This window comes from Cimex lectularius, unplaced genomic scaffold (genome assembly GCF_000648675.2).
Source record: "Cimex lectularius strain Harlan isolate CLEC.00 unplaced genomic scaffold, Clec_2.1 scaffold208, whole genome shotgun sequence".
Lineage (NCBI taxonomy): Eukaryota > Metazoa > Arthropoda > Insecta > Hemiptera > Cimicidae > Cimex > Cimex lectularius.
This window is the reverse complement of record NW_019392797.1, coordinates 758,698-786,535: the sequence shown is the minus strand read 5'-3', so window position 1 is coordinate 786,535 and position 27,838 is coordinate 758,698. Positions and strand designations below refer to the sequence as shown.

General features: G+C 34.0%; 1 protein-coding gene and 1 non-coding gene across 4 annotated transcripts in view; both read right to left on the bottom strand.

Moving 5' to 3' along the window:
• The window catches only part of LOC106664836 (TWiK family of potassium channels protein 9-like), a 392,977-nt gene that overhangs the window by 8,100 nt on the left and 357,039 nt on the right, over window positions 1-27,838 (bottom strand). The window lies entirely within an intron of this gene.
• Window positions 498-570, bottom strand: Trnak-uuu. Its single transcript has one exon. It is a non-coding gene; the product is annotated as a tRNA-Lys (tRNA).

The following is a 27,838-nucleotide window of genomic DNA, read 5'->3' as shown; positions in this document are numbered from 1 at the left end:
CTGAAGGATATTTTTGATCGGTTCTTTTTTAGTTTTCAGTTTATTTTTGCAATCTTTATTCACAGGGTGTCCACAATCTATATCAAATTCCGAAAATGTTTTCAGGTGCTTATCCAGTGATAAGTCTAATAAATGATGAGGTAAGAGGATAATTATAATATAGTGCCTAATTCTAATACAACAATGACTGACTGCAAAAGGAATTGCGTTAAAAACTATATTGTCATTATCACTATACTTTTATCAGTAAAACATAGGAATAATTTAACTTTTCTCTTTAGAGAAAATTTCACAATATATGATTTTGATGAATTAATTTTTTTCTCCAGTCCATCATTCAAACTGCAGTAAATTCATTACTGTAAACTGACAGGTTTCACTGGAGTGAGCTGCTGTATTGTCAACAAATTACATAATTATTAATAACTGTGTAATTGGCACTTGGGAATTTCTGTAAAATAATTAATTAAGGTTTTAAGTTGAGATAAAAAAGTCAGTGTCACGAACGGGATTCGAACCCACGACCTTCGGCTTAAAACGCCGGTATTCTACCACTTGAGCTATCGTGACCTCGACCCACTCAGAAACCAACTTCCCATCTCAACCGCACCTTTTGAATTTTCCCTCCTTTTTGCCATTTTTCAAATGTCGTGTAATCTATTTGATTCTCGGCGACAAGTGAAATGGCCACGGAGAGCTTTAGTGAAGTATACTTCATTTTAATTCATTAAGTTTACTATTTTTCGTGGTCCGCTTGACCAATTAATATCATCCAATTAATTAAGGTTTTAAGTTTGTGCCCGAGGGGATCGAAGTCACGATAGCTCAAGTGGTAGAGTAGCGGCGTATCAAGCCGAAGGTCGTGGGTTCGAATCCCGCTCGTGACACTGACTTTTTTTTATCTCAACTTAAAACCTTAATTAATTGGTCAAGCGGACCACGAAAAATAGTGAACTTTCTATAAAACTCTTACTTTTATGCATTTTGGACTGGATGACATCACATCAAAAATTTTCCGACTTTTGAGAAGTCGTTCTCAAAATATATTTTTAAAATGGCAGTAATTCAAAAGTGGATTTTAAGGTCAAAAAACCATTTGAAAGAAGAGAGACGTAGCTTTTTATCGACATATGTAACATAAAAATATATAAAATATTTCTATAAGAAAATACACAAAATAGCCAAATCATTTATCAGAATTTAATGCCGTTTTTTTAATTGAAATAATAGTTCGATTTTATTGGTTAATTCAGTTATAAAATGACTATTGAGGTAAAATCGGCCCATTGTGAAAAACTGTTAGAGCTTGAATTATGATCGTCAGTCATGTTGAAATCATCAACCAAAAAATTAATTTACACAGATTTTCGCGAAAGCAAGTATCTAACTGTTTCATGACTGTAGAATAACGAAAATGAAGTCAAATCCAAATTGGGCCATTTTCTGACCGACTTTACTTACAGAATCTTTGTTAAAATTTGAGAAAAATCAGTATTTATCTTTTGAAATCATAAGAAATTAGAATATTCTGCGTCGCATTTGTAGAACATGTTTACTTTGATGTTACCCAACAATGAAATTAATAGACCAAAAACAATATTTTTTTAATCTCTAAAAAACGATTTATGATGCTACGAATGGAAAAATTTTAGGAGTCAAAAATCAATAAGTTGAAATTCAAACAAAAATTAAAAAAAAAGGGGTCTCTAGAAGTGCTAAAACGAAATTTCACACTAGTTTCGCGAGAAAAAATATGACCTAATTTACCGGAAAAATATTTTGATTTTAGAAATGTTTTGGTTATTGATAAACTTTGATCTTTTTTACTATATTTTGATTGCAATCTCCATAAAAAGTGCTGTTAAACCATATATTCACACAGTTGAATTGAGGAAGTATGGCGAAATAAAAATATTAAAAAAAGAAATATTTCAACTTTAAAATTTTTTTGAGAAACCATGGCCTAATCACAAGAAGTGGCAAATTCGATATTTTGGAGTGCAGAATCACCAACAAAATTTTGGTTCAAATCCGTGACCCACCAACCTGGTCGTCCCCTTGTAAGCATGCGATTCAAAATTGTCAAATTTCTACCAAGTTTGATATATATATAAAGAGAGGAAATACGCCGACAACCTAAAGAATTTATGGAGGAAATGTTAAAGATGGTGGCTATCGACTTGTATTAGTAAGCTGGTAGCCTTTAACATTCCGATGACGAGGAGCGTTGAGAAATGCAATAAGTCGCCCTTATTTCCTCCGATTGATCTTCCAATAGGCTCAGCCTTTGGATACGGCGGTGGAATTATATTCAGTCCCACCCGTTTCAATCGTATGCTGTCACCAAATAATCCGGTGAAGGAGAATGAAAGTCATGGTGAGATGGCTATTGAGATCTCTCTTACAGAGATAAGATTTAAAAAAAAAATTATATGCCATCTTATATGTCTTTATTATTGATCAGAAGGTAATCTAAATTAATTTTAATTCTTTTAGGTATGATAAATTTAAAAGAGTAAAATGATCTTATCGCACGATGATGAAAATTACTGCCTAGATGAAACACGGGACTGGAGTCAAGACCAAGAAAGTTCTATGGGGCCTGATAAAATTTTACAAATTTGATCCGGCGTCGGTTATACCATTTCGCACGACTTGTGGGTTTTGAAGGTTTATTCGATTTTATAGCTCATTCTAGGCTGCAAATGGATAAAATTGCACGTTTCAATTATTATTAAAAACCTTGATGTTGAACTTAAGATGTACAATTTTCATCTAACAAGGGGACGACTCTCCAAAATATAGGACGCCTATCCGCCACTTCTTGTGAATAGGTCGTGGTTTCGTCCAAAAATTTTTTGAAAGTTGAAATTTTCTATTTTTTTCTATTTTTATCTAAACGGATTAAGATTGGGAAGCGTTAATGATTTTTTTTTAAATAAGCCAGATTGGTTAAAAACATTATCTGGATCAAATTTGTAAAATTTTATCAGGCCCCTTACAATTTTCTTGGTCCTGGCAGTTATCGCACTTGATGAAAATTACAGCCGAGATACACGGGACTGGAATCAGGACCAGGAAAATTCTATGGGCCTGATAAAATTTTACAAATTTGATCCAGATAAGGTTTGTAACCAACCTGGCTTATTAAAAAAATTCATTAACGCTTCCCGATCTAAATCCCGCCGCTGACAATATTGCGTGATTTGCCCTCGTGAATCTTAAATGCTTCCTTCACGCCAAACATTATTATACAAATTGAACATTTTCCAAGCGCCTTATCTTTAAATGACTTTTTCGATGAAAATAATGGCGGCCGTAATTGATAAAACAGTTCCCTATGGCCTGACGAGCGTTTACTTCTTTCATTCTTTTAAGACATCTTCATCTCGTGTTATTTATTACTTTGATTATTAAATAAAACTTTATAAGTTTGAGGATTAAACTGTTTAAAATCCGAGTGAAGGCTAAATTATTAAATATTTAGCATAATTAATAATAACAATTTAAATATTTTTAACCAAACCTATAATTTTCTACTAAAGTTTAAGCAGTGAGGTCAATATGATAGCAAAACATTTTCCTAGTCCCCAATTAAATATGAGATCTTGAATATTTACGGATTTTAAACTTTCTATTTATTTATTTTATTTTTCTCAGAAAGACAAATTTGTTTGATCTACTTTGAAACATTTGTGGGTTGAATTAACCGTTCTGATGTAAGAAGCAGTTCGTCATTAGTGTTCTTTTCCTTCCATTCAAATTTAATATTTGGTTTCTGTGAAAGTTTAAAGACCGAATGAAGGGTAAATTATTAAATATTTAGCATAAATAATAATTAAATTCACTAATTTCGTGATCCGCTTGACCAACTAATATATTATAATTAATTAAGTTTTTTAGTTGAGATAAAAAAGTCAAGGCACGAGCGGGATTCGAACCCACGATCTTCGGCTTGATACGCCGCTGCTCTACCACTTGAGCTATCGTGACCTCTCGTTTGACCATTCATGCTAGTTTCCAATTAAAAAACAAATTATTATGCTACCTTTGCACAGTTAAAGTACTGCGGCCATTTAAAATTCATTGGGCAGGTCTGACTTTATATAAAAAACAAAAAGACATGTTTTTGTTAAACAGGCGAGGATTTGATTTGCCGAATTACTATATCTTATTTTTAAAAATACTAATTAAATCATTTATACAATTTTATTTTCTATTACTAAAATAATCTAAATATAAAAATAAATGTATACTAAATTATATAAATACTAAAATAAACTATAACGAAATTTATGATGGAAGTTTCTAATCCTACAAAAAATACATAAATTCAAACATTATATAACACTAACAAGCCAATCCCTATTAGTTTTTCAATTTTATATCACCACAAATATAATTTTGATAATAATAAAATAGTCGAATTCAATTCGAATCTATAGAAACTAGATATATTATGAACGAAAGTCATTTAACCTCTATATTCCTATTAAAGATGATATTGAAACAACAACCCTCATAGAAATATATATCTCATAATTTTGGGATACATTAATATACTAAAATAATTTTGATTGACCCTGATACAAAAGGTAATCCAAAAAAGGATTCTTTCCAAAAATAAAAAACCATAAATAATAATAATTTAAGTATTTTTAAACGAACCTATAATTTTCTGCTACAGAAACAGATTAAGTAGTGAGGTCAAAATGATAGCAAAATATTTTCCTAGTCCCCAATTAAATATGAGATTTATGGATTTTAAACTTTATTTTTCTATTTATTTATTCTCAGACTGACAAATTTGTTTGATCTATTTTGAAACATTTGTGGGCTGAATTAACCGTTTTGATGTCAAGAAGCAGTACGTCATTGGTGTTCTTTTCCTTCCACTCAAAATTAATTTAAGGTTTCTGTGATTTATGGATGTTAAGTTTTCATGGCTGTCCTTTTTATATTTTGGAGAGGAGGATTTGCCTCAATATTGTCTTCATACCAGCCGTGGGCCATGTTCTCATAACTCCCGAGATACAGATACATACGAGCCGGTCTAGAACCCCAGTTCGTCTATGTCAACTGTATTGCCTTGGTATATTATACCTTTGTGATTCAATTACTCAAGTTTATCCACAGGAGGAGCGGCAATACTCCTTTCTATGAGATCCTTTGTACTTATCTAGATAATGTTTTCTCCTTCCTTTGTCTTAGCTTTCCTAATTTCATATTTCCTTAATCCATAGAGATGTGATGTGGTCTATAAGTATATTCTCGAGAAAGACTTTCATTGATGCACGTGATGAAAAGTTTCTTCTGTGTTGAGGTACGCGCAGTTTATTATAATTTATCTTCTAATGTCTCTTTTAAGTCTCTGGTAAGCTGATACACAGCAATTTCAGTAGATCGTCCTGACATGTATGGTGAAATGTCACCCTTGGCTGTTCGTAGTCTTGAAAAGGACTGTAAGGATCTTTTTGTCTGCACCTAGCTCGTGGCGTTATCGGACGTTTTGAGGTGAGAGGCGAGACAACTCTGTTGGATGAGTGTTACCCTCGCAAGTTCGATGCAGAAGATGTAGGTCCATAAGAAACAAGACCAGCAATGGTGATATATAGTGACATGGGGTCGCAATGTCATCAGAAGGACAATGAAGTTGTTTAACGTGCGCACCTGGCACATGGCCTTATTACACGTTTAGATTCTCATGATAGGAGCTCACCTCTGCTCACAAGTGGTTCAGTGTAAATCCTGTGAGGTTTGGTGAGGAAGCCACCTTATCCACAGACTATAGTGACTCTCCCGCTTGCCCAGTCCGAAGGAGTAGGCCGACATCTATGCATCCGACCGCGTGTCGCTAAGCTAGTGGAAAATGGTTCACTTGGTGTTGAAATGCATCAGCTAAGCTATCTAGATGGAAAAGGCAATGGGTTCATGGTGGCTGAGTGATTAGTGTGTCCGACCGATTTGCCACGCTAGCGGTTCTGGGTTCGAATCCCGGCAAAGCTCATGGCTCTTTAATTGATAATAGTATAACAAATGCATTGTAAAATAGTTTGACTCTCGTCTGTGACACCTTCGCGTAGTGACGATAAACTGTCCTCTATTATTATAGTAAGTATTATTATACTTTTACTTTTTACTGTCATTCTGAAGTTATTATCTATTAAATTTCAATTAAAAAGATACAAAAGAAACTAATTACGAAATTGACAGAAAGAACGTTAAAGTCGTTTGTAGAAAAATCCAATTATCTTCTCTCGAATCCAATTCCAATTTCCAATCCTTACGCGCTATTTATCAACAAAACGAGAAAGGTTCACGATAATTTTAACTACAGCAGGTCTAAAGGAAGAGAAGAAGGAAGATCTTTATTTCCACAGATGAAGGAACTCAACAGAAAGGATATCACCGTCACATAATCGTAGTAGATAAATACAAATTCCTTATATTAACCATTCAGAGGGAAATCGTGGGAAAACGGAAAGAAATGGTCGAAAATCATTATTATGCTTGACAGACCTTCAGAGTGTGAATCACCGGTGTGGAAGAAATAGGTGGACTGTGCAGAGCGGCGGAAGAACGCCCACTCCAAATCATCCATTAGCTGATGATCGCCTACACCCGAGAAAAATACGAGGAGGAATTTTAATCTAGTAGGAATCTGTAAATCCAATAAAAGATTAAATCTATTATAATAAATATGACTGGGCAATCCTGAACACCACTGCCCACCCACTTTCTCCCAAAGAGGATTTGGGAAGTCCCTACTGTTTTTGTCCATGTCTTAGGTCAAGTATAAGTATAAAAAAAAATCATATGGTTAATTAATAGTAGAAATACGACTTAAGATCATCCCTTTTGTCAGGTTTTTGCAAAGTAAGCCTTAAAACCTTCCAATTTTAAATGAAACCCTCCTACGATGTTATGGCAATTTTAAATATTATCGTCAATTACGGAAAAGCGAAATGTCTGTGGATGGATGTTTGATGAAAAGTAGGTAATTAATCCGTACCACTTTTACATTAGAGTTGACCCGTTGGCAAATCGAGTTAGCCGACCGCCTCTCAACTAGTTATCAACTTCTGGAGACAAACTTAGGTGTCAACAGCCGCCCCTCTCTAATCACAAACTTCCTCAGCAGCACTGAACCTTATTAGCCTGTCTGAAATCGGATCCGTTCGTCATTTCGCCCTCGGCCACGTCGAGTTTGGTTAATTGATACAAATTGAATAGTTTAGTCGGCCCTTGGTCCAAGACGCTTGCTTAGGTTAACCAGCTAAATTTTTTAACAATTCTTACCACTCCTGGCTGATTTTCAGTAACAGCGTCTTTCCCCTGTCGCCAAACAATAAAGAATTACTTTTTATGGCTGACATATGGTCCATTGAAAAGCAAGTTTGTCACCTCACCATGCAAATGTAGGTCACAATAACTGGCGGGTATGATGGACAAGCAAGACAATTTTTACCTCGACTGGTGGAGTTGTCAGAAGCAACCAATTTTTCACCTCACTGTCCAAATCTGAGTTACAACGATGTGATTGCAGCAATTTTTGACCAACCAAATATATGTCGCTATATTTGAAGTATGTGAAATTTTGTCGCAATTCCAATTTTGGAGTACTATTTATGGTGGATGTGGTAGTTGATACAGGAATTTTTATCACTTCTCTAGTTTTGAATCTTTCTGTTGAGAATGAAGACAACGGTTACTCGATAGCAATATTTATTTTGTGTTTGAACGAATAAATACTTGGAGTTGATCGTTTTAAGCGATAATGAAAAAATGCAGCCTCTTTTCTTCACGATTTCACAAAATTTTAAAAACACGAGGCAATTCCCAGAAAAAAAATACGTTATAAACATTTCGAGAATGTTCTTGAAACATTACGACCGACCACCACATCAGCAAATCATTGTAACTCAAATTTAGACGGTGAGATGTCAAAAATCGCTTCAATCGGAAGTAACTTCACTATTTTCGTGGTCCGCTTAACCAATTAATATATTTCAATTAATTAAGGTTTCTTGTTCAGATAAAAAAGTCAGTGACACGAGCGGGATTCGAACCTTCGGCTAGATACGCCGCCGCTGCTCTACCACTTGAGCTATCGTGACACGAAGGTCGTGGGTTCGAATCCCGCTCGTGACACTGACTGTTTTATCTCAACTAAAAACCTTAATTAATTGAAATAAAAAGTAACTATAACTTGATCAAGGATGAAACCCAGAAGGTAAAAACCTACATGTTTTTTGATATCGAGCTTTCGGCCTTCTTGAGGACTCTATTTAATTAAGACCAATTATTTTTATTACATGTTACATGCATAAAATTATAATGATTATCCAACTAACTTACTTGACAACCCATTAAAATAAACGTTATGATTAGCCTGAACTTGTGATCCGAGTATCAGGGACCGGAAAACCCTGCAGAGGAAGGCCAGAATCCTGAGGAAGGCGTGAAATACTGCCGAAATATCGACATCAGAAAACAGTTTGCTTGTTTTTACCTTCATGGCTTGATCCTTGATCTCCAAGCTTTATTATTTATCAATGAAGGCCGATACCATAATCAACGGTAACTATTATTTGGTTGATCGTACTGTAAAAATTTCTGCTCTTTAAAATCCCATCAGCCAAAAGTGGTGACTCATATTTGATAATATTGGTAATTGTATGCCAATTCCGCCAGTCATTGTGACTTATTTTTAAATTGCGAAGCAGCAAAACGCTTCAATCAAACACCAATCCTCCAGACGTATTGACTTATATTTTTTTTTGCTGAGGTGGCCGCACTCGACCACCTACCCAATTAACCTGAGGCTCATATTTGGTTGCTGATGCCATGTTGCCGTAGGGTGTTAATTATTATATTTTAATATTAGCGCTCCATAGCAACTATCTTTCAAGCCAAATTCCTAGCCTATAAAACATATACACTAAAAAAATATATATCTCAAGGGTGTATAATAATAATATTAGATAGCAGCTTTTACTATAAGCTATTTTAATATAATAATCACACGTTACATGTCATAAATTGCAATTTCAGTTTATTTGTACAATTTTCACTTTGGTTGTTTGAGATGATGTATTTGTTGCACTTATTTGAAAATTAAGCTGTTTTTGTTAAATGAAGAGTTTTAATAGACAAATATATTTTTTCAAGGCTCTCCAAGCATATGAGATAAACTCCCAAACTGAGGTGGGCACCAGATCACAAGGGAATTTTAGGCTTTGATTCTAGCTAAAAATGGAGCCTTGAAACAACATAGGCCCAAATACATTTTGTAGCGTACATAATAGCCAAAAGAAATGGATTCATAGGTTACTAAAGAACACGTAAATACTGGGAATGCCAGGCATGAAATAACACCTCCTTAAACAACAAAACTATGAAGCGATGACCAGTACCGAATATGCCTAGAGGAGGCAGATACATCTGTGCATATCATATGAAAATGCAATAGCTAGAAATAGTATATGGCACCTAGGAAAGCCATTCGTGAGCGATGTAGGCCTCGACACCATATCCACAAGAAGAAGTCTGCAGTTTATTAAAGAAACAAAATTTTTTAAGGAAAACAGTTAGAAAAACTCCGACACAATGGACCAAAGTTTAAGAACAAAATTATTTAATCACTACATCTCCAAATGGGAAAGAAAAAATTCTGTTCTGGAAAAATCCATCAACCAGACCTGGAGACTAATATTTAGATGCTGTACAAATCGATAAGATTTATTCACCACATCATAGCTATATCAGTTTCCATATGCCTGTTATATTTAATTATTGCATTTTTAAATTATTTATACTAAAATATATTTAGAGGGTAATAATTAAAATTTACATTTCAGAATTTATCTTATCACGAAACCTATCCTTAAGTTTGTATAATCTAATTTCTTAAAGTTTAATACATTTGACTATACATATAATATTAAAATTTCTCTTTCTCTCTCAGTCTAAAAAAAGGATTATTTTACGATGGAGGGTGGTAATAAATCGCTAGGTCATTAAGCACCAGCGTTTGTTCGATTTGAATTTGCAAATTTCAATGATTTTAAATAATCGCACATTTAATTATTTGAATTTAAATATCAATCGAGTATAATCAATTTCTTTTCTAATTTGTTTATGAAAGTTCATAGTTACCTTTTCATCGACCACTTCGTCTTGTTTTATTTATTTTTTAAAATAAAGAGTTAACTAGCAAGTTGAAAGTTTAGTTAAAATGTGTGGTGTTTAGTGACCGTTAGTCAATGAATATTCGGAGATCTGCAGGTGCGGTCTGGTGTGACGTAGGTTTTAGAAAAACATTTTCTTTATCGTTCCAACGTTTCGATCTTTATTTGGATCCTCTTCAGAGCCTGGGATTTATAAACATTGTTTAAATTTTACAAATACTTGTAGGATGTGAAAAAAATGAATTTATACAACGCTAGAAAATTTTAGATTAAAAATTTCAAAAAATTATTAAATTTCAAATAATTAAAGGTGCAATTATTTAAAATTATTGAAAAAAAGAAAAAGTTTATACGATGCTAGAAAATTTTAGATAAAAAAAAAAGAATTTATATAATGATATATATATAACATATAAAAAATCATCACATTCCACACATCAAACATTTCTCCATAGTCTGATTCTTCAACAATTTGGCTTTCCTTTCCCTAATTAAACCCGTCTATATAAAACTGAAAGGATAATCAGGCCGAACCATTACCCATTTTTTTACCATTGTTGGCTCCTTTCGCCTCAAAGAAGCCGACTCCTCATATAAAAATGTCTTTCTATCCCGACTTCCTTCCCTACCCCTTCAAAATCCAACGTATATAAACATAAAACAGCAATATCTCACTGGCATTCTCAACACGACACACAAGAATGACACATCTACACGGAAAACAAACATTTTGAGTGAGTACAAATACTTTGATTGAATCTAAAATTTTCTAGCATTGTTTAAATTCATTCTTTTTTAAATATAAAATTTTCTATCATTATATAAATCCATTTTTTAATGTAAAATTTTCTAGCATTGTACAAATTCATTCTTATTTAAATTTAAAACTTTCTATCTTTATATTCATTTGTTTTTAATTTTAAAATTCTCTAGCATTGTATATTTGTTTAAATCTAAATTTTTTAGCATTGTATAAATTCATTTTTTTCACATCCTACAAGTATTTGTAAAATTTAAATATACATTTTTTTTATCATTATATATATCCATTTTTTTAATGTAAAATTTTCTAGCATTGTATAAATTCATTCTTCTTTAAATATAAAATTTTCTATCATTATATAAATTCATTTTTTTAATGTAAAATTTTCTAGCATTGTACAAATTCATTCTTATTTAAATTTAAAACTTTCAGTCTTTATATTCATTTTTTTTTAATTTTAAAATTTTCTAGCATCGTATATTTTTTTAAATCTAAAATTTTTAGCATTGTATAAATTCATTTTTTTCACATCCTACAAGTATTTGTACAATTTAAACAATGTTTATAAATCCCAGGCCCTGAAGATGATCTCAATAAAGATCGAAACGTTGCCACGATAAAGAAAATGTTTTTCTAAAGCCTACGTCACACCATACCGCATCTCACGATCTCCGAATAATCAGTTTAGTAAAAATGTCAAGACTTTAATCATTTATTAAAATAAATATGTTTACAATGTAAATATTAATGTTTGGCCGTAGTTTGACTTTTCAACGGGGATAGAGTAGTTTAAATGGAAACAGGTTAGTAAAGTGGGGCCAATTTAAGCTGTGGTAAAGCTCCAGGACCCGGTGCTGAACAAACTTGTGTTAACACCTCGACCCCTTATGGGGCAATAATTCTAACAAGCCGAACCCAATTTACAGAGCTCCTTTCTCCGTAATAAACAGGTGGAGATAAAAGGGTTGATAAGGGCCGAGATAGCCATCTGGGTTTGGATTAAAAAGCTTTGTAGAAGGGCAAAGGTGTTTAAAGTACGTCTCGGTTTCCGTCTTATAAACTTATAAAATTTCAAGCTTTTGCACTATTTCTTTTGTGCGACCGATATAATAAAAGTTTTTGATTGTTGTTGAAGATGTCGATGTAAGAGAAACGCAGATCTGGGCACCCGCAGGGCACTTCTACATCCCTTTCTCGTCAGAAGCGTCCCATTGTTTCAGCTCCATTCATTCACGTTGCCCGCGAAGAGGCTAAGTCGAATCCTCAGATAGCAAGTAATACAACTAAGGCTTTCAAATGAATTGAAACTTTATCTTTATAAGAAAGAAAGTGTAATGGGGGAAAGTTTCGAAGGATTTTACTCTGTAGAATACCCCCTTGCTTTGGGTTAAAAGTTAAACATTGTGAATACAACTTCAAATTTCATTAATAAAATAACTGGCCAACATATCAGTTACAAAATAACAAAACAAACAAAACAAGTTGTCAATTATTAATTAATCAATTTTGACAGAATAACACTTACCGAAAAGTCTCTCCGTTTTGCGATTTAGGCCACGTAGCGGCCATCCATTGAAGCTCAGTGTGATATTAAATTTTAGTGGCGATCTAATTAATTATTGCTATAATTAATTACGGTCGTAAGTTATTAGCCGAGGCGTGACGTCAATGATAAAGACTGCAGCTAATCCGTCAAATTATGCCGCGGAATTTAACACCTTCACTTATAACCTTTTAAAAATCCGCCTTAAAAAATAATTAAAGGAGCAGACGCAAAATCTATATAATTGATATAATTAAAATGTTTAAATATATATTTTTTAAATTAGACTTAAAAATCTATTTCACTAAGCAAGCATCATGTTTAAAATAATTAGCCAAAACTTTATTTTCCTAAGATTTTTTTCATTTATTACTAAAATTGAGTACACTCGAGCAGTAAAAATAAGTCCATTAGAGTTCGTGGTCCGATTGACCAAACAACTTCTTTCAATTAATTAATATTTATGTAAGGTATTGGTTGAGATAAAAAAAGTCAGTGTCAGGAGCGGGATTCGAACCCACGACCTTCCGCTAAATCACTTCGACCCACTCGGACATAACTTCCCATCTCAATCCACCTTTCGAATTTTGGCGAATTGGCAAAAAAGGAGCGTAAATTCGAAAGGTTGTAGGTACCTTACATAAAGAGTAATTAATTGAATGTAAAAATAAGTTTAAATATGGATGGTATATTTTCAATTTTATTTTAGATTGTTTACAATTTAATTTCAATAGTGGTTTCACTATGTCCGTGATAGCTTTTTTGTAAAATTCCCCGAATGGAAAGGTGATACAGTGGTTTACCTCTAATCTAAACATAAGTTGAGAAAGTCAACCTACAAGTCAGGTTGCTCTTTAGTGGTTTGTCGTGCTGGATTACTCGAGAGTGTAAGCCAGGATTACTAAGCTACCACCTACAGTTCAGGTATATATATATTTATTTGTATCAGTTTTATACCCCAGCCATATCAATTAATTTTTTCAGAATAATTTTTATACCCTTTTATTTTTTTTTCTAAAACAGTTTACGATTGTGCCGTACATCTCCAATGATTGAGACTTCAATATACTGACGTAATCGTCTGGCTTACTGTTAACATTTGATTTTGCTTCCTGAAACATCTTCCCGTCGCTGAGAATACTGTGGACCCTCCATTATGATGTGTTCCAAAGCTTCCTCCTTGCCACGTTCACACCACACGTCCTCCTCCAAATTAATTTTCCTTAGATATGCTTTACACATTCCGTGATTGGATTTTAACCTACTGGCTATTCTGCAAGTTTTTTTATTAATACTACGTCCTGAAAACCAAGCTTGCAATGATGCGTTGGGGAACATCCCTTTATAGACAAAACCCTTTCCTATTTCCTCCTAAAACCTCCATTTCGTTTTTTCGCTACGCAGTACAAATCCGAATATGACAGGCTAATGTATAAATGTATAAAAGAAAAACCCCTTTTTCATTTGTATTGCCGACGTATCGACCTTTATTCGGGTCATCTTCAGGGCATAAAGTGTGGTGTTATTCTTGTGGTGTCATATTAGTTTTGTGTTACACAAAACCAATATGACACCACAAGAATAGCACCACACATTATGCCCTGAAGATGGCCCGAATAAAGGTCGAAACGTCGGCAAAAAATCAAAAGTTTTTCTAAATCACCTCATTCTTGACCGCTCATCACGACTTCGACAAATTATGGAACAACAGATCACCAAGAAACACTGAAGGATGATGAACCTGAAGTTTGGTCGTTTCTGATCATTTTTGTACTTTTGTATTCAGACCAAACAAGGGAGAAAAGTCAGAGCCAAACGCTACGCAGCGACCAAAATACAAAAAATTATAAAGATAATAGATCTGCCATCAAATTCTTAAAAAAACTAAATTTGCAAGCTTTCAGTGACAGTGTGCCTCTCCCTGTTTATAACCCTCATATCACGTCACCCATCTACAATCTTTTCAGTTAAATTAAGATCTGTAGTTTGGTCGTTTCGATCATTTTGGTCTATCTATTGTTGCGGGTTTGGTTTGTTACAGATGATGATTGATGACTTGAAGAAAGACAGACTTATGTTAATAAGTCATAAAGAGCGTCATAAAGATAATGGATATGTCATCAACTTTTTGAGCTATCTGTGGTAGTAAACCTCTCCTTGCTTATAACTCTGACATAGCGCTAGTCGACTGAAGTTTCAGTTTAAATTCTGAAATTTTTATCCATTGGGCCTGCAAAGTAATGAACGTGAAATTTGGATTTTCTGGTCATTTTGGTCCTGTTCTTGCTTGTTTGGTCTGTCAGATGATTTATATACCATTCTAAAAATTTTGTGAGCTGTTTGTGACATCTCCCTCTGCTTATAACCCACACGTCACGACACCAGACTACAGTCTACACAGTTTAAATTTTGAGGAGGGTCTGCACGGTGTTGAACATGTGGTTACTTGGTCAAGCTATCCCTGACCGTACGCCTCTACCAACTTATAACCCTGACTATAGTATTTTCTCCTCAAATTGGGAGATTTCTCTATAGAGGTTTTCAGGGTGTTGAACTTGTAGTTTAGTCTATTATTTCAGTCTGCTTATTCTCACTAGTTTGGTTTGTCACAGATGATGAAAGATGATTAAATCCTTATTGTTAGATATAACATTTTTAATTTAGATGAAAGTCATGTTTTCAAATATTTACTTCAACCGTTATAGAATCATATTTTTTCTCAATCAATATATATTTTAATTCTTAATCAATTTTCTCGAGGTACGTTTCTGCGATTTTTCAGCTAAATCGCATCTCCGTAGCTCGCTGAAAACTGAAACAAATGTGAAATCGGTAAATAAAATTTAAACGTCAATCCTGCAGATGGTTCCTCTCTAGTCTCGATTAACATCAGATATCGTATCGATACGGGCAAAAACGGTTGTCTTCATTCGTACACTTTATATGCAAATGTCTTATCTACATGCATATGTAAATGCAGCGGAATTACCATAAAGCCCGACTGACTTCTTATGTTAGTATAATAACGGCGAAAACCTACATTCGTTGATAGATAGGTTCTTGGTACTTTAGAAGTCCGCTAATATGTTAATTAGACATCGTGTCTAATGCCTACATCTGAATATTAAAAAACTGACTCATATTCGGTGAGAATCTTAATTAAAGCTTAAGCGTTATAAATAAAAAATCTTCTTTATAAGTATTACGGTATGGAGATTTTCGTTTTTCTTCTCGGTTTGTAAAGCTTTTTCAAGTCAAAGAAATTAAAATTATGGTTGGTATAAAAATCAGGATCTTGTATTTTCTTTCAGCACTGAATGCTTTTCTGTAAACCACTTTTTTATTGATAAGTTGGAGTGATGTAAAATTATTCGCTGTACAAATCTTATTTTCAATATAAATTGACTGAGAAAACCTTGAAAAGAATTATAATGTTACACAAAAATATTTTTAACTGATTAAGATTTTAATCAGCTTGAAGCAGGGATATGATAAAATAAATATTTATGTAGGGAGAGAGGGAGTGAGTGAGTGAGGGAGGGAGGGAGCGAGATAGAGAGATAGATAGAGAGAGAGAGAAAGAGAGAGAGAGAGAGAGAGAGAGAGAGAGAGGGAGTGAGTGAGTGAGTGAGTGTTAGCAGAATTAGGTTTCTTGGACTTCTCATACATCCAACGTTGGCTATAATTTACGTATAAGTGTTATTATATAAAATACATTAAATAATCAGCTTTATATAACAATTACAATTATCAATTAGCCTACGTAAGGTAAATTACACTGGAATAACTAACATTATTATTTGCAATCGGAACGTGTACTAAAAAGTAATAAAAAAACAAAACCAAATAAACAATAATTTATAAAAAAAATATTTGGGAAAAAATTACAATTAAAATTGAATGAAGGGAGTGCTGTACAAAAAAGTGATGAACAAGACTAATTGTAAGTAAAATAAGTACATGAATTTCACTTATCATAACATTTAAAGTAATTTTTTTGAGGTTTATTTTGTATGTATTAATGTTTTTCAGTTGCCCAGTTAAATTATTTTATATGTTATTTTATATATTTTGTATTTTGGAATTACAATATTTCCTTTTTCTTTTCTAGTACAATATCTAAGTGTCTCATTAATTTTTTTAANAGAGAGAAAGATGGAGAGAGAGAGATGGAGTGAGGGAGGGAGGGAGGGAGGGAGGGAGAGAGAGATGGAAAGAGAGAAAGTTGGAGAGAGGGGGAGAGAAAGAGAGAGAGAGAGAAAGATGGAGAGAGATGTCCGGTCTTGTTCTGTTTGCGTATTTTTTTCGCCTGCGACATGGGTTTCGTAAAGCATCCAAACAATCCACTCCTAAAGTCAATTTACTTCCTTTCTTAATGTGCAAATGTTAAATATTAACTTTTTAATTTGATTATTTCAGCTGGATTTGTCCATTTTTTTTATAAATGAAAAAACTTTACCATATGGTGGTAGGTTTTTGCCTTCGGCTGGACTTGTTTTCTCGGAAAAGAGAATAGTTTAAGTATGTAAACAGTTTTTACGAACCAAGAGGATGATAATGTTAATCGTTTCGGCCAGTTTTTACAGGAAGGGTCGCAGACAGATTAGCGGCCTAGTCCGGGCTAATTCTCGAATCCAATTTATAGGAGGTGGCGATCCTAGAGAGGGAAACTCATTATTTAAAGAGGAAAATAATTGAACAGCCTTTTCCCTTTCATTTCCTGTGAGGAATCGCAAAACTGTTTGAAAAGCCTTTATTAACAATTTGGCATGGAAATCAAGCCGTTCTTTCAAGCGATGAACTAATTTAAGAAGGATAATTTGATGTTCTTTTTTTACAGATCAGAGAGTAGAAGACATCAGTTTTTTACAAATATTGATTTATTTTTGTATAGCAGTTCAAAAGGATAAGAAAGTTCAATTTTCTTTCTCTTATTTGAATATTATATAAATTTTAATACTTGTCTACGAAATGCGCTAAAATTTAATTGCTTATCTTGTGTTAAATAAATAAACTTGATTTATAATTTTCGGTTTGGATCACTGGCTTTTTTTTTTTTCCAGGCGGCAATAAAAGATGGCATTTTCAGCGTATAAAAGCTACACTGGCCGACCTATATAACAGCTCTATAAAGTCAGATTTCGACCTCATTTCCTGAGTTATTACAGATGCCATAAAAATAATAGATGCCTGTTTGTTGCGGGTACAGGTTACAAGTGGATTTATTATAAAGCTAAGATTTATATTGCTTTTTTTTTCTTATTTTCAGTATGGAAGTCGTTTGATATTTCCTGTAAATGTTTTTTTAAAATGCCTAGAATTAAGCAGCAAACTTTTCCTACATATTGCAATTAATATCAATAATAAAGTATTAAATACAAGTCTTTGTTCGATGTTTGATTACAATAATAATAATAATAGATAATTATCTGTATTGTAATATCAAATTAATACTATCACACTGATGTGCCTCTTGTACGTGTGGGAGGCCATATCTCTCCGTTCATTGCACTAATTGAATGTCGTTGGTACAATTTTGCTTCCATTTAGCACTGAGGTTAACTGCGTACAGTTAACCTTTCTTGCGCTTTGGCGTATACAGTTGACCCCTGGATGACCTCTAACTCGAACTAAAATCCTTCCCGTTACTCCCAGGGCTTAACCCTCGTGCCCTTGTACCATTTAAAAACTCTTTTAATAAACTGCTTGATAAATGTAATTAGTCCGACGATTAGTAAAAAAAAAGTAAAGGATTTTAACACGTTTTTACCAATAGTGAACTAATGAACACAGTATTTTATTCGAATTAATCTAACTATTCGAACGACACAATCAGTGTAAATCAAATATATATTGATAGACAAGATAAACACTCCACTCTTGAATTTTAATCTATTTTGGTTTTTTATCGAAAAATAAAAATGTAACCAAAAACCTTTTGTCTCCTTTAAGCCGGGAACACACTTACCCAATGCTACGCCATGCTACCCGACGCCTTGCCACGTTTTGGTGGGGTGTGCACATCTATCCGACGCAAGCACACGTCGCGTACAGTCCACAGCGTTTATCACAATAATCACTATCACAATCACAACGCATCTTTTGTTCTTAATGGACTATTTTGAGCAAAACCTTGTAATAAATTGTAGTTAAATTTTATGAGCACAACCATCTAATAAATTGTTTGGTAAACTTAATTGTTTTAAATAAAGTTACTCCTAACCATCATAATTAAACAATGTTTATAAAAACTTATGCATTTTTAAACACAGTTAATTTGGTTTATATTAAAATAAGTATGTTGTAATTAATATAACGACAATAATACGTGTACTTAGTTTGAAATAAACTACAAAAATATGAGTGTCCTGTTCTAATGCTACTCGACGAAAATGGTGTAATTTTTAAATTTTTAATAAATTGTTAATTAAATTTTATGAGCAAAACCGTGTAATAAATTGTTCCAATTTTAGTATATGTACCGCTGAAGCGAGTACAATAAATTGTTAGTTAAATTCATTATATCAAAAAATCGTATTCCGGTGTTTTGATTAATTTTCTACCAAACCGTTAAAATTATTTTTTTAAATAAAAACTAATTAATGTTTAATCACAGTTAATTTGGTTTATATTAAAATAATTATATTGTAATTAATATAACGACAATAATACATGTAGTTTGAATAAAAATATGAGTGTCCGGTTCTTTTATCTTTGACTGTATTCGATGCGACCCGACGAAAATCTGGAAAGTGGGGATCGCAGAGCGTCGGGAAGGTTAGCGTGGCATAGCATCGGGTAGATGTGCACGGGGGTAATGCAACCTTATAGAAAATCGGAGTTTGGATTTGCGTCGGGTAGCATCGGGTAGCGTCGCATGGCGTAGCATCGAGTAGTGTGTGTATTCCCGGCTTTAATTTTTTTTACGTCCTTTTTACGCCTTTGCATTCTTCTGAAAGATGTCTGGAAAAATCTCGAGGAATTCTTTCCTATTCATCAAGAAAAACCGTTTCCAACTCTTCTAAGGCGACCTGGGTTTCGTCGTCGTGCTCGTTCTTGAGTTGGTCCGAACTGTATTCGATTGGGTTCAACACTGGACATTGAACTGGCCACTCCAAGCACTCAATTCCAACCTCATTCAGGTAGTCACCCGCAATATTTGCTCTATGAGGACTGGGATTGTCCTGCATTACCAAGAATCTCTCAATTTATTGGGGGGGGCAAATGTCACTACATGTTATTCGATTATGTCTTGTAAGGACCTTTGTGAAATGAGAAATCTTCCTTGCACAACAACCAATTCGGTTCGGGCGTCATACGAAACCCCACCTCAGAACATCAATGACCCACCTTGAAATGCTAACTGAGGAAGCAAACAGCATGGGCGTAAGTTTCTCCGAGCGTCTCCACATGAAATTATGCCCATCTGAAAATCTGAGGCCAACTCTCATCGCATCTGTAACGGGAACTCGCTCCATGCGAATTGAATCCTGGCCATTTTCTTAGCTGTGAAAAAAAGAGGTCCACGAGCCAAGTGCCGGAACCTGAATTTATTTTCATTAAGCCTTCTTCTTACAGTCCTGGAGTGAATCGAACCATTTCGGATTTCTCTTATCATATTTCTTATCTTATTTCCCCTACTGATGCGGTTTCGTAGAGCTTGGTGACTGATGAATCTATCGTCTCTCTCTCATCCGTAGACCTAGGTCGATCTGTACTGGCTTTCTAGTGTGAAGCTCTGTTTCTCTGAAGCGCCGAAGAACCCATCCTATTGTATAATACATTGATTTATATATACTTTACAATATACTTTATATATTTATGTATACTACTTTACATATACATTGATATGTATACTCAGTCCTCCTGGCGACTTCGCGCTGGCTGTATCCTTCTTCTAATAAATTTATGACCCTGGCACTGTCATACTCACTCAAATGCCTGACTGCAACCATTGAAAAAGGTTTAAGAATGAAAATAATATCAAATGAAATCAATGAAGAAAAACGATTAACTGAAAGCGACCTTCTGGCCTAACATAATTGAGGAGCATAATACTACTTTTTGTGCAAAAGGGATTAATCAGTACAAAAGCAAATAAATATTTACTATTTATTTACATTAAATAAATAATAAATAAATATTAAATATTTACTATTTATTCCGACTGCGAGAGCTAATTACTTGTCACAATTTAATTTTAAACTAAATAAATTGAGTGTTGCTTTTAATTTCAGACAAAATTTAGAATGTGCAGTATTTTTAAAACTATTTTCTAAACAAATATCACAAAAAAATAAATTAACAATACCTCATCCATTTTTGGCCAACCCTAATTTAATTTCAATCTCAGAAAAAGAAATTACGGTCGATATTGCCAAAATATTTTCTGAATTTTCACATAAAACCTCGCTTCGGTTGAAAATCTTTCTGGTTAATAAATAACTCATTAGAAAGTGAATTTTTGTCTTTTTTTAATTTTAAGTTTACCATTGTCTAGGTTGTTGCGGGTCAAGTAAAGGTAAATTTTACTATGGTTGTAGAGAACCCATTTCTAACAGTTAAAGGATTTGCTATACGTTTATTGTACTTTTTGTACATTAAGTTTTATGAAAAATCTAAGAAACTTGTCATTTAGGGTAACATTGATCCAAAATCCATTGTTCCAAAAAAGAAATTGGCGCACTTAGGAATTTTGATTTTTATCAATTCCGGTAGAACCAACGATTTTTAAAAATACAAGCATTTATATTTGTGTGTGGAGAAATTTACCCTCCTGGAAAAAAGTGGATTTAAAAAAAATGCCTTTGACCAGCCAATGACTTTAAATGGTGTTTTAAATTATCAGTGCATTTATTGAATACAATATGTGTAGTTATAAATAACAAATAATAATAAAAACTGCACTTTTTGATATGAATAATGGTCCATATCCTTGAAGAAAACTTTTAATTTCAGACAAAATTTAGAAATGTGCAGTATGTTTAAAACTATTTTCTAAAGAAATATCACAAAAAATAAATAAACAATACCTCATCCATTTTTGGCCAATCCTAATTAAATTTCAATCTAAGGAAAAGAAATTACTATGACGATATTGCCAAAATATTTTCTGAATTTTCACATAAAACCTCGCTTCGGTTGAAAATCTTTCTGGTTAATAACTTATTAAGTGTAACAATTTGCAAGTTCGTAGAGCCGGCTTATCCCATTTGCTTTTGGGCCCCTTTGAAGTCGACCAGGATGGAAGTTTTTGAGTTTCGAAAAGGTCGGACAAGTGTAAGTCAATTTGTCCTCCCCAACCAGCCCGCTTAGTTGTATTCCCTTAGCGTCTCTAACGTGCTTTCCCATTGACATGACATTGCATCTTTTTGATGTAACTCTTTCACCAATAAAAATCAAGAGGGTTACCGTTAAATAATCGCATACAATAGAATAGTGATAGAATTTGAAAATTTCTCTCAACAGAATTTAGTTTTAAGTTAAGTTAATTTGGTCGCTTCTTTTTATTTTAAATTTCTTTTTAGATCCAGGGTTGGTGTAAAAACGTTGAACTCATAAAAACCATAAAATCACTAAGAACACCCTTGAGATTTTGTTTATTACTTAACGCCTATGCATTATCGTACACTTAAAAGATTTTATGGTTTTTATGAATTCAATATTTTTACACCAACCCTGTATCTAAAAAAAATTGTGGTAATGTTTTTTTTTGTAATATTGTTTTTATTAGTCTTTCATTGTTTTTAGCTTATTAACGTAATCTGAGATTAAATTATGCCTGTTTAATTCTTTAAATTGACGTTACAGTATTGAAGGAAGGCGTAAGGTAATTGAATGAATCATTTAACAATTAAACACCTTAACTATAGGTTTTATCGTTTTTACCCGATTCTTGATTAATTAGCGAGATATCTCTAGAGCAATCGTAATAAGAAACTTAAAAGAGTTGAAATGTCCTTATTTTTCATCAGGGTAAATTTGGTAAAGAAATGGCTCACAAATGAGCCCATTGTGCTGGAATTATTACCCTACTCCGGGGGGAAGAATATTTCAAAAGAATCTTCAAAAGTGGGACGTTCCGATTGCCTAATTTGTTTTCAAGAAGTTTCAACGGGTTTCTCAAATTAATCCACCCTCACAGTTGAATTCGTTAAAAGTGCAAAACACAGTGAAATTTTTTTTTTGCGTTTAAGATGTAAACGAGTGAATTTTATATAGCGAGTTGTTAGAGTACAAAGAGACGGTGAAAATAGGAATTTTGTTTTTCAGTTTTATTTAGACCCCGTGAGATTGGAGGCAATCGGAAACGCGATGGAAATTGACGACCAAGGACCTCCTCTTATTTCCCCTGTTGGCACAAGCAATGCTTTAATTGGAAGAACTAATTACGCTGAAAGGATTAGAAAAGCCAATTACTTCCTAATTCTATTGTTTATTGGCCTCGGACGGGAAGCGACCGAGATGCCATCCGCTAGATCGATTTTTTCCAAGGTTAAATCAAACCTTTAACGTGTTTTCTGTATAAATTAGTTTCTACCTTAGATACTTTCCTACTTTTCTTCCTTTCTCATACCATAAAAAGTAAGAAAAACATCAAATTTTAGAAGCAATTGAACTTAACTAAGAGTTTGCGTTATTTATCTTGTAATGCCATTTTGATATTTGTAAAAATAACCAATGTCTTCTATATTACAGTTTATGCAGATCTTTTCAAATTTTTAGTACACTCTATAAACAGTGTCCTTTTTGGATGGCCCGCCTGAATTTCTCTTGAACCAATGACTGTAACAAAAAGCAAAAATACGTTTTAATATTTTTTAGACTAGTTTCGTGGTTTGTGCTCCGGAGGTACTGCAGCCTTATGACTTATTGAACCTTCCTAGTTCCCCAGTTCAGTGCAATCGACTCATTCCTTCTTCTCAGAAGTATTAGGTCATTCATTGTTCCTATAATTTTATTCGCTAAATTTTTTTCTGTATGCTAGGTTGTGTCTCCATTGGGCGGACGGTTGCTTCTCTTTCTTAGATGATATGGGTGGCTATTTCTCCTGATCATTACATAATTTGCAAATGGGATCTTCACCTGCAATAAGCCAACGTTGTGTAGATGTCTCAGATGACCGGTTAATAATGCCATGACTCCTCGGAGTCTGGCCCCCTCCAACTGCAACAGTGATTTTGCGAATCTTGGCGAGGGTTGTTTCATCATAAGTTTAGTGTGTCTAGCGCTAGAATTTCTCCATTTCTCCTTTTGTTTGTCCATTCTGCGATGGAGGATTCTATATTTGTTTTTGTTATCCCAAGTGTAGGTTCGGGGCCTATGCATGGTCATGCAGATCCTCCTCTACCCAGTCTGTCTGCTTTCTCATTACCCAAAATTCCTCTGGCACCAAGATATCATCAGGTTGTTGTATTTTCTCAGGTTTTGGAGATTTTGGATGCATTCAATGACTAATTTTGATGTGATTATTTTACATGCTAATGCTTTCAAGGATGCTTGACTATAAGATCTTATGAGGATTTTTTTTGCCGGTGTAGCTCTTTTAAGATTTTCCAGGACACAAGCATTGATGGCATTTATTACTGCTTGAAAGACCTTAATGTACTTCCCTAATAAGTTTAATGGCTCATGCTTGTACAGAAAACAACCGGTCCGGTTCCTTCGTTTTATTTTGGAGCCATCTGTATACAATATCATTGTATCTGATGCTCTCCTGTGTTCTTCCTTTATGGTCCGTTGAGACTTTATAGGATATTGTAAAGAATGTTTTCGGGATCAGTCCCCATTTCTAAAAATGGGTGTCTGGTTTTGTTTATGGTTTATTATGGTTGTACGCCCGAATTGTTTAGTTCAATTCTCTCCTTGTATAAATATTTCCAGTGGAGGTAGGTTTCTTGTAGGGGTTGTTCTCATTGCCCCTGTGATACATAGGTTTGCTAGTAGGTAGAACTAAATTAAGTTATTCTTCCCTTTTTCCTTCGTGATTGTTCGCTTATTATAAGATCGTTTTTAAGGTGTTTTTCAGGAATATACAACCATTTCGCTGTAATAAAATGGCATGTCGAAATGGTTGTTTGTTCTTGAAAAACACCTTAAACGATCTACATTAATTTACGTTAGACGTGAAATAGACTAAACCATCACTACTGCCCAATATTTCAGAAGTGCATAAACTTAAACAATAAGTCCATCCATTTAATTCGGAAACGATTAACTTTAGCAAAAATGGTCTGATAGAAACCCCAAGTTAATTTTGGCTAGAAATCGCGTGGTGGTAACAGATTTTACATAACTCTCTCATCTGCCTGGGATATCACACTAACTTTGTTTTTTTAAACGAGAATCCCATATTTTTATTGTACAATTTGATTCTAGAACTTATTTTATGCCCAGATGACCTCATACGATAAAAATATGGGATTCTCATTTAAAATAACAAACGAGAAGAACGAAGAACATGGGATTCTATGAACAAATTTCAACTACATATGGACACGCAGCTAAAAGTATTCTGAAGGACATCGCCAACAATGAGAACAAACTCGCATCGGCTATCAACCAGAGAACTTTTTTGCTGAAATGCAGACAACACAAGGCCCTGAAGATGACCTCAATAAAGATCGAAACGTTGGCAAGATAAAGAAAATGTTTTTCTGAAACCTATCACACCAGACCGCATCTCACGATTTCTGAATAATTAAAATAACAAAATTAGTGTCATTTTCCAGACAGATTAGAAATAATTAATTAAGTTTTTTAGTTGAGATGAAAAAAAGTTAATGGCACGAGCCGGATTCGAACCCACGATCTTCGGCTAGATACGCCGCTGCTCTACCACTTGAGCTATCGTGAGATAGGAAGTTGATGTCCGAGTGGATCGAGCTATCGTGACCTCGATCCACTCGGACATCAACTTCCTATCTCACGATAGCTCAAGTGGTAGAGCAGCGGCGTATCTAGCCGAAGATAGTGGGTTCGAATCCCGCTCGTGCCATTAACTTTTTTTCATCTCAACTACAAACCTTAATTAATTGTAATGATTTAATTAGTCAAGCGGACCACGAAATTAGTGAATTTACAGATTAGAAAGTTATATTAAATATGTTACCACCACGGGATTCCTAGCCAAAATTAAGTTGGGGTTTGTATAAGGCCATTTTTCCTAAAGTTGATCGTTTTCGAAATAAAGGCGTGGACTATAGAAATTTATCCTATAATAAACGAATCGATTTGGTTAATCATATTCTGTGAGTGTTTGCGTTGTTTGTTTATTGAACTTAAGACCGAATGGTAATCATTCAGTTTCATTATATGCGAGGAATTCGATTGTTCAAAGTCAACAGGACAAAGCGTTATGCGACGGTTTTAATTAACTATCCAGGAAAGTAGAGCTCCAGGAGATTTGTGGCATACTGTCCGGCCATCTCCCAGAGTCAATGCGGCGTTTTATTCACTTCAATTGTTCAAGGCTTAACGCAGGATTGTAATAAAGGAACCGTGGTGGTATTCATTACAAAGCGTCGGCCTGCTGCGTCGCTGACTTGGACCGCATTTCTCCTTTGTGACGATTCAGCGGTTACGCCGCGCACCGCTTGCCAAACCCTCGTCTAAACCGAATAAGCCTATTAACCGCTAAGCCCACCCGCAAAGATTAATGCTAATGTCGTTATGAACTGTACAAAAATAATTTAAAATAAGAAATTTAGGACAAATATAGCACATCCGCAAGACATGGGACACAGCTCAACAAATTATAACACTTACAGACTTAATTACCATTACTGACGGCAGTTTCCTTCTTATTGGTTGCCATCGAATTTAGAATCAGTTTTGTCTACGTCATGTAAAAAATAATTTCCACAAATATATATATATATATATATATAATATGCAAATAAACTCTAAATCAAGAATATATCAATGCAGCATAAAATCCATCACTAAACAAGAAGAAAACTAATCTATCTAGAAATGTGTAATTTTTCCTGATCAATACTTACACCGTGGTTATAAAGCTGGACAAAAAAAAACCCGAAATAATCCGGTTTTTAGAATTTTTGTGTCACTTCTCTTGTGGGTATGTGACAAAACGCTTTTGAACTTAGTCTTAGTAAGTCTCTCTCTCTCTCTCTCTCTCTCTTTCTCTCTCCCTATCTCTCTTTTTTCTCTCAACATACTTGTATATATTGTATACGATCCGAACATGATACAAATTTAGGAATGTTAGAAGAGAGAAGTAAGGAAAAAGATCAAATATACTATGGCTGGAATGAGAAAAACGTTACTCCTGTATACTGGTTTTCAAATTGTTCAATTTATTATTTAATTTAAAAATTAAAATGATATATTTTTTGCATATAAATTGCAAGGTTCACATGAATCCATCACCGAATGGATCCAAATAAAACAAAAGGAGAAATGGGATAAATTTTAGGGCGCTGGGCACAGTTAACCTATGCTACAACAACCTTCACCAAGACTGGGAACTCACTGCTGCAGTTGGAGAGTGTCCGACTCAGAGGAGTCATAGGATTAATAACCGTTCATGTGAGACATCTACACAACATGGGCATATTGCAGGTCAGTATCCCATTTGCAGATTATGTAATGAGGAGGAAGAAGTAGCCACCCATATCATCTTCGAATGCAACGCAACCTCCCGCCCATTGGAGACATAATCTAGCATACAGAAAAAAAATTAGCTAATGAAATTGTAGGAATAGTCATTAACCTAATACTTCTGAGAAGGAATGAGACGATTGCACTGAACTGTGGAACTTGGAAGGTACAATAAGCCACATAAGGCTGCAGTACCTGGGGAGCACAAACCGCGATTCCTGGTTTCTTCATCATCACCATCAAGGCCCACATCCCCTAATTTCGAACATGGATGTTAGTGAATGTAAAAAAACAAAACAGAAACAGTGAACTAACTCTGAAATATTGACTGTTATTAAATTTGTATGCTAAAATATATATTTTATTAATCACAGAATTCTATACAATTAAATAATTCAAACAACTGTATGTAGCCGTCATACATGGATTTTAACGTCGAGGACATTATTACAAATGATTTTATCAAATTACTTGATCCTATGGGAAGGGAGCAGGAAACAAAACCATTGTTATAGATCAATATAGTATATTAATATATATATATATATATACAGGGTGAATTGCTACTCGTGCTACAAACTTCACCAGTAGATTCTTGACCCTAAAATGAACAAAAAAGTTCATATTGACCATGGTCCGATTCTCAACCATTTCAGAGTAATTTCGCTTTTTATCGATTTTGAAAGATATCACGTCCTGGCGTCGGAAAATCGTGATATC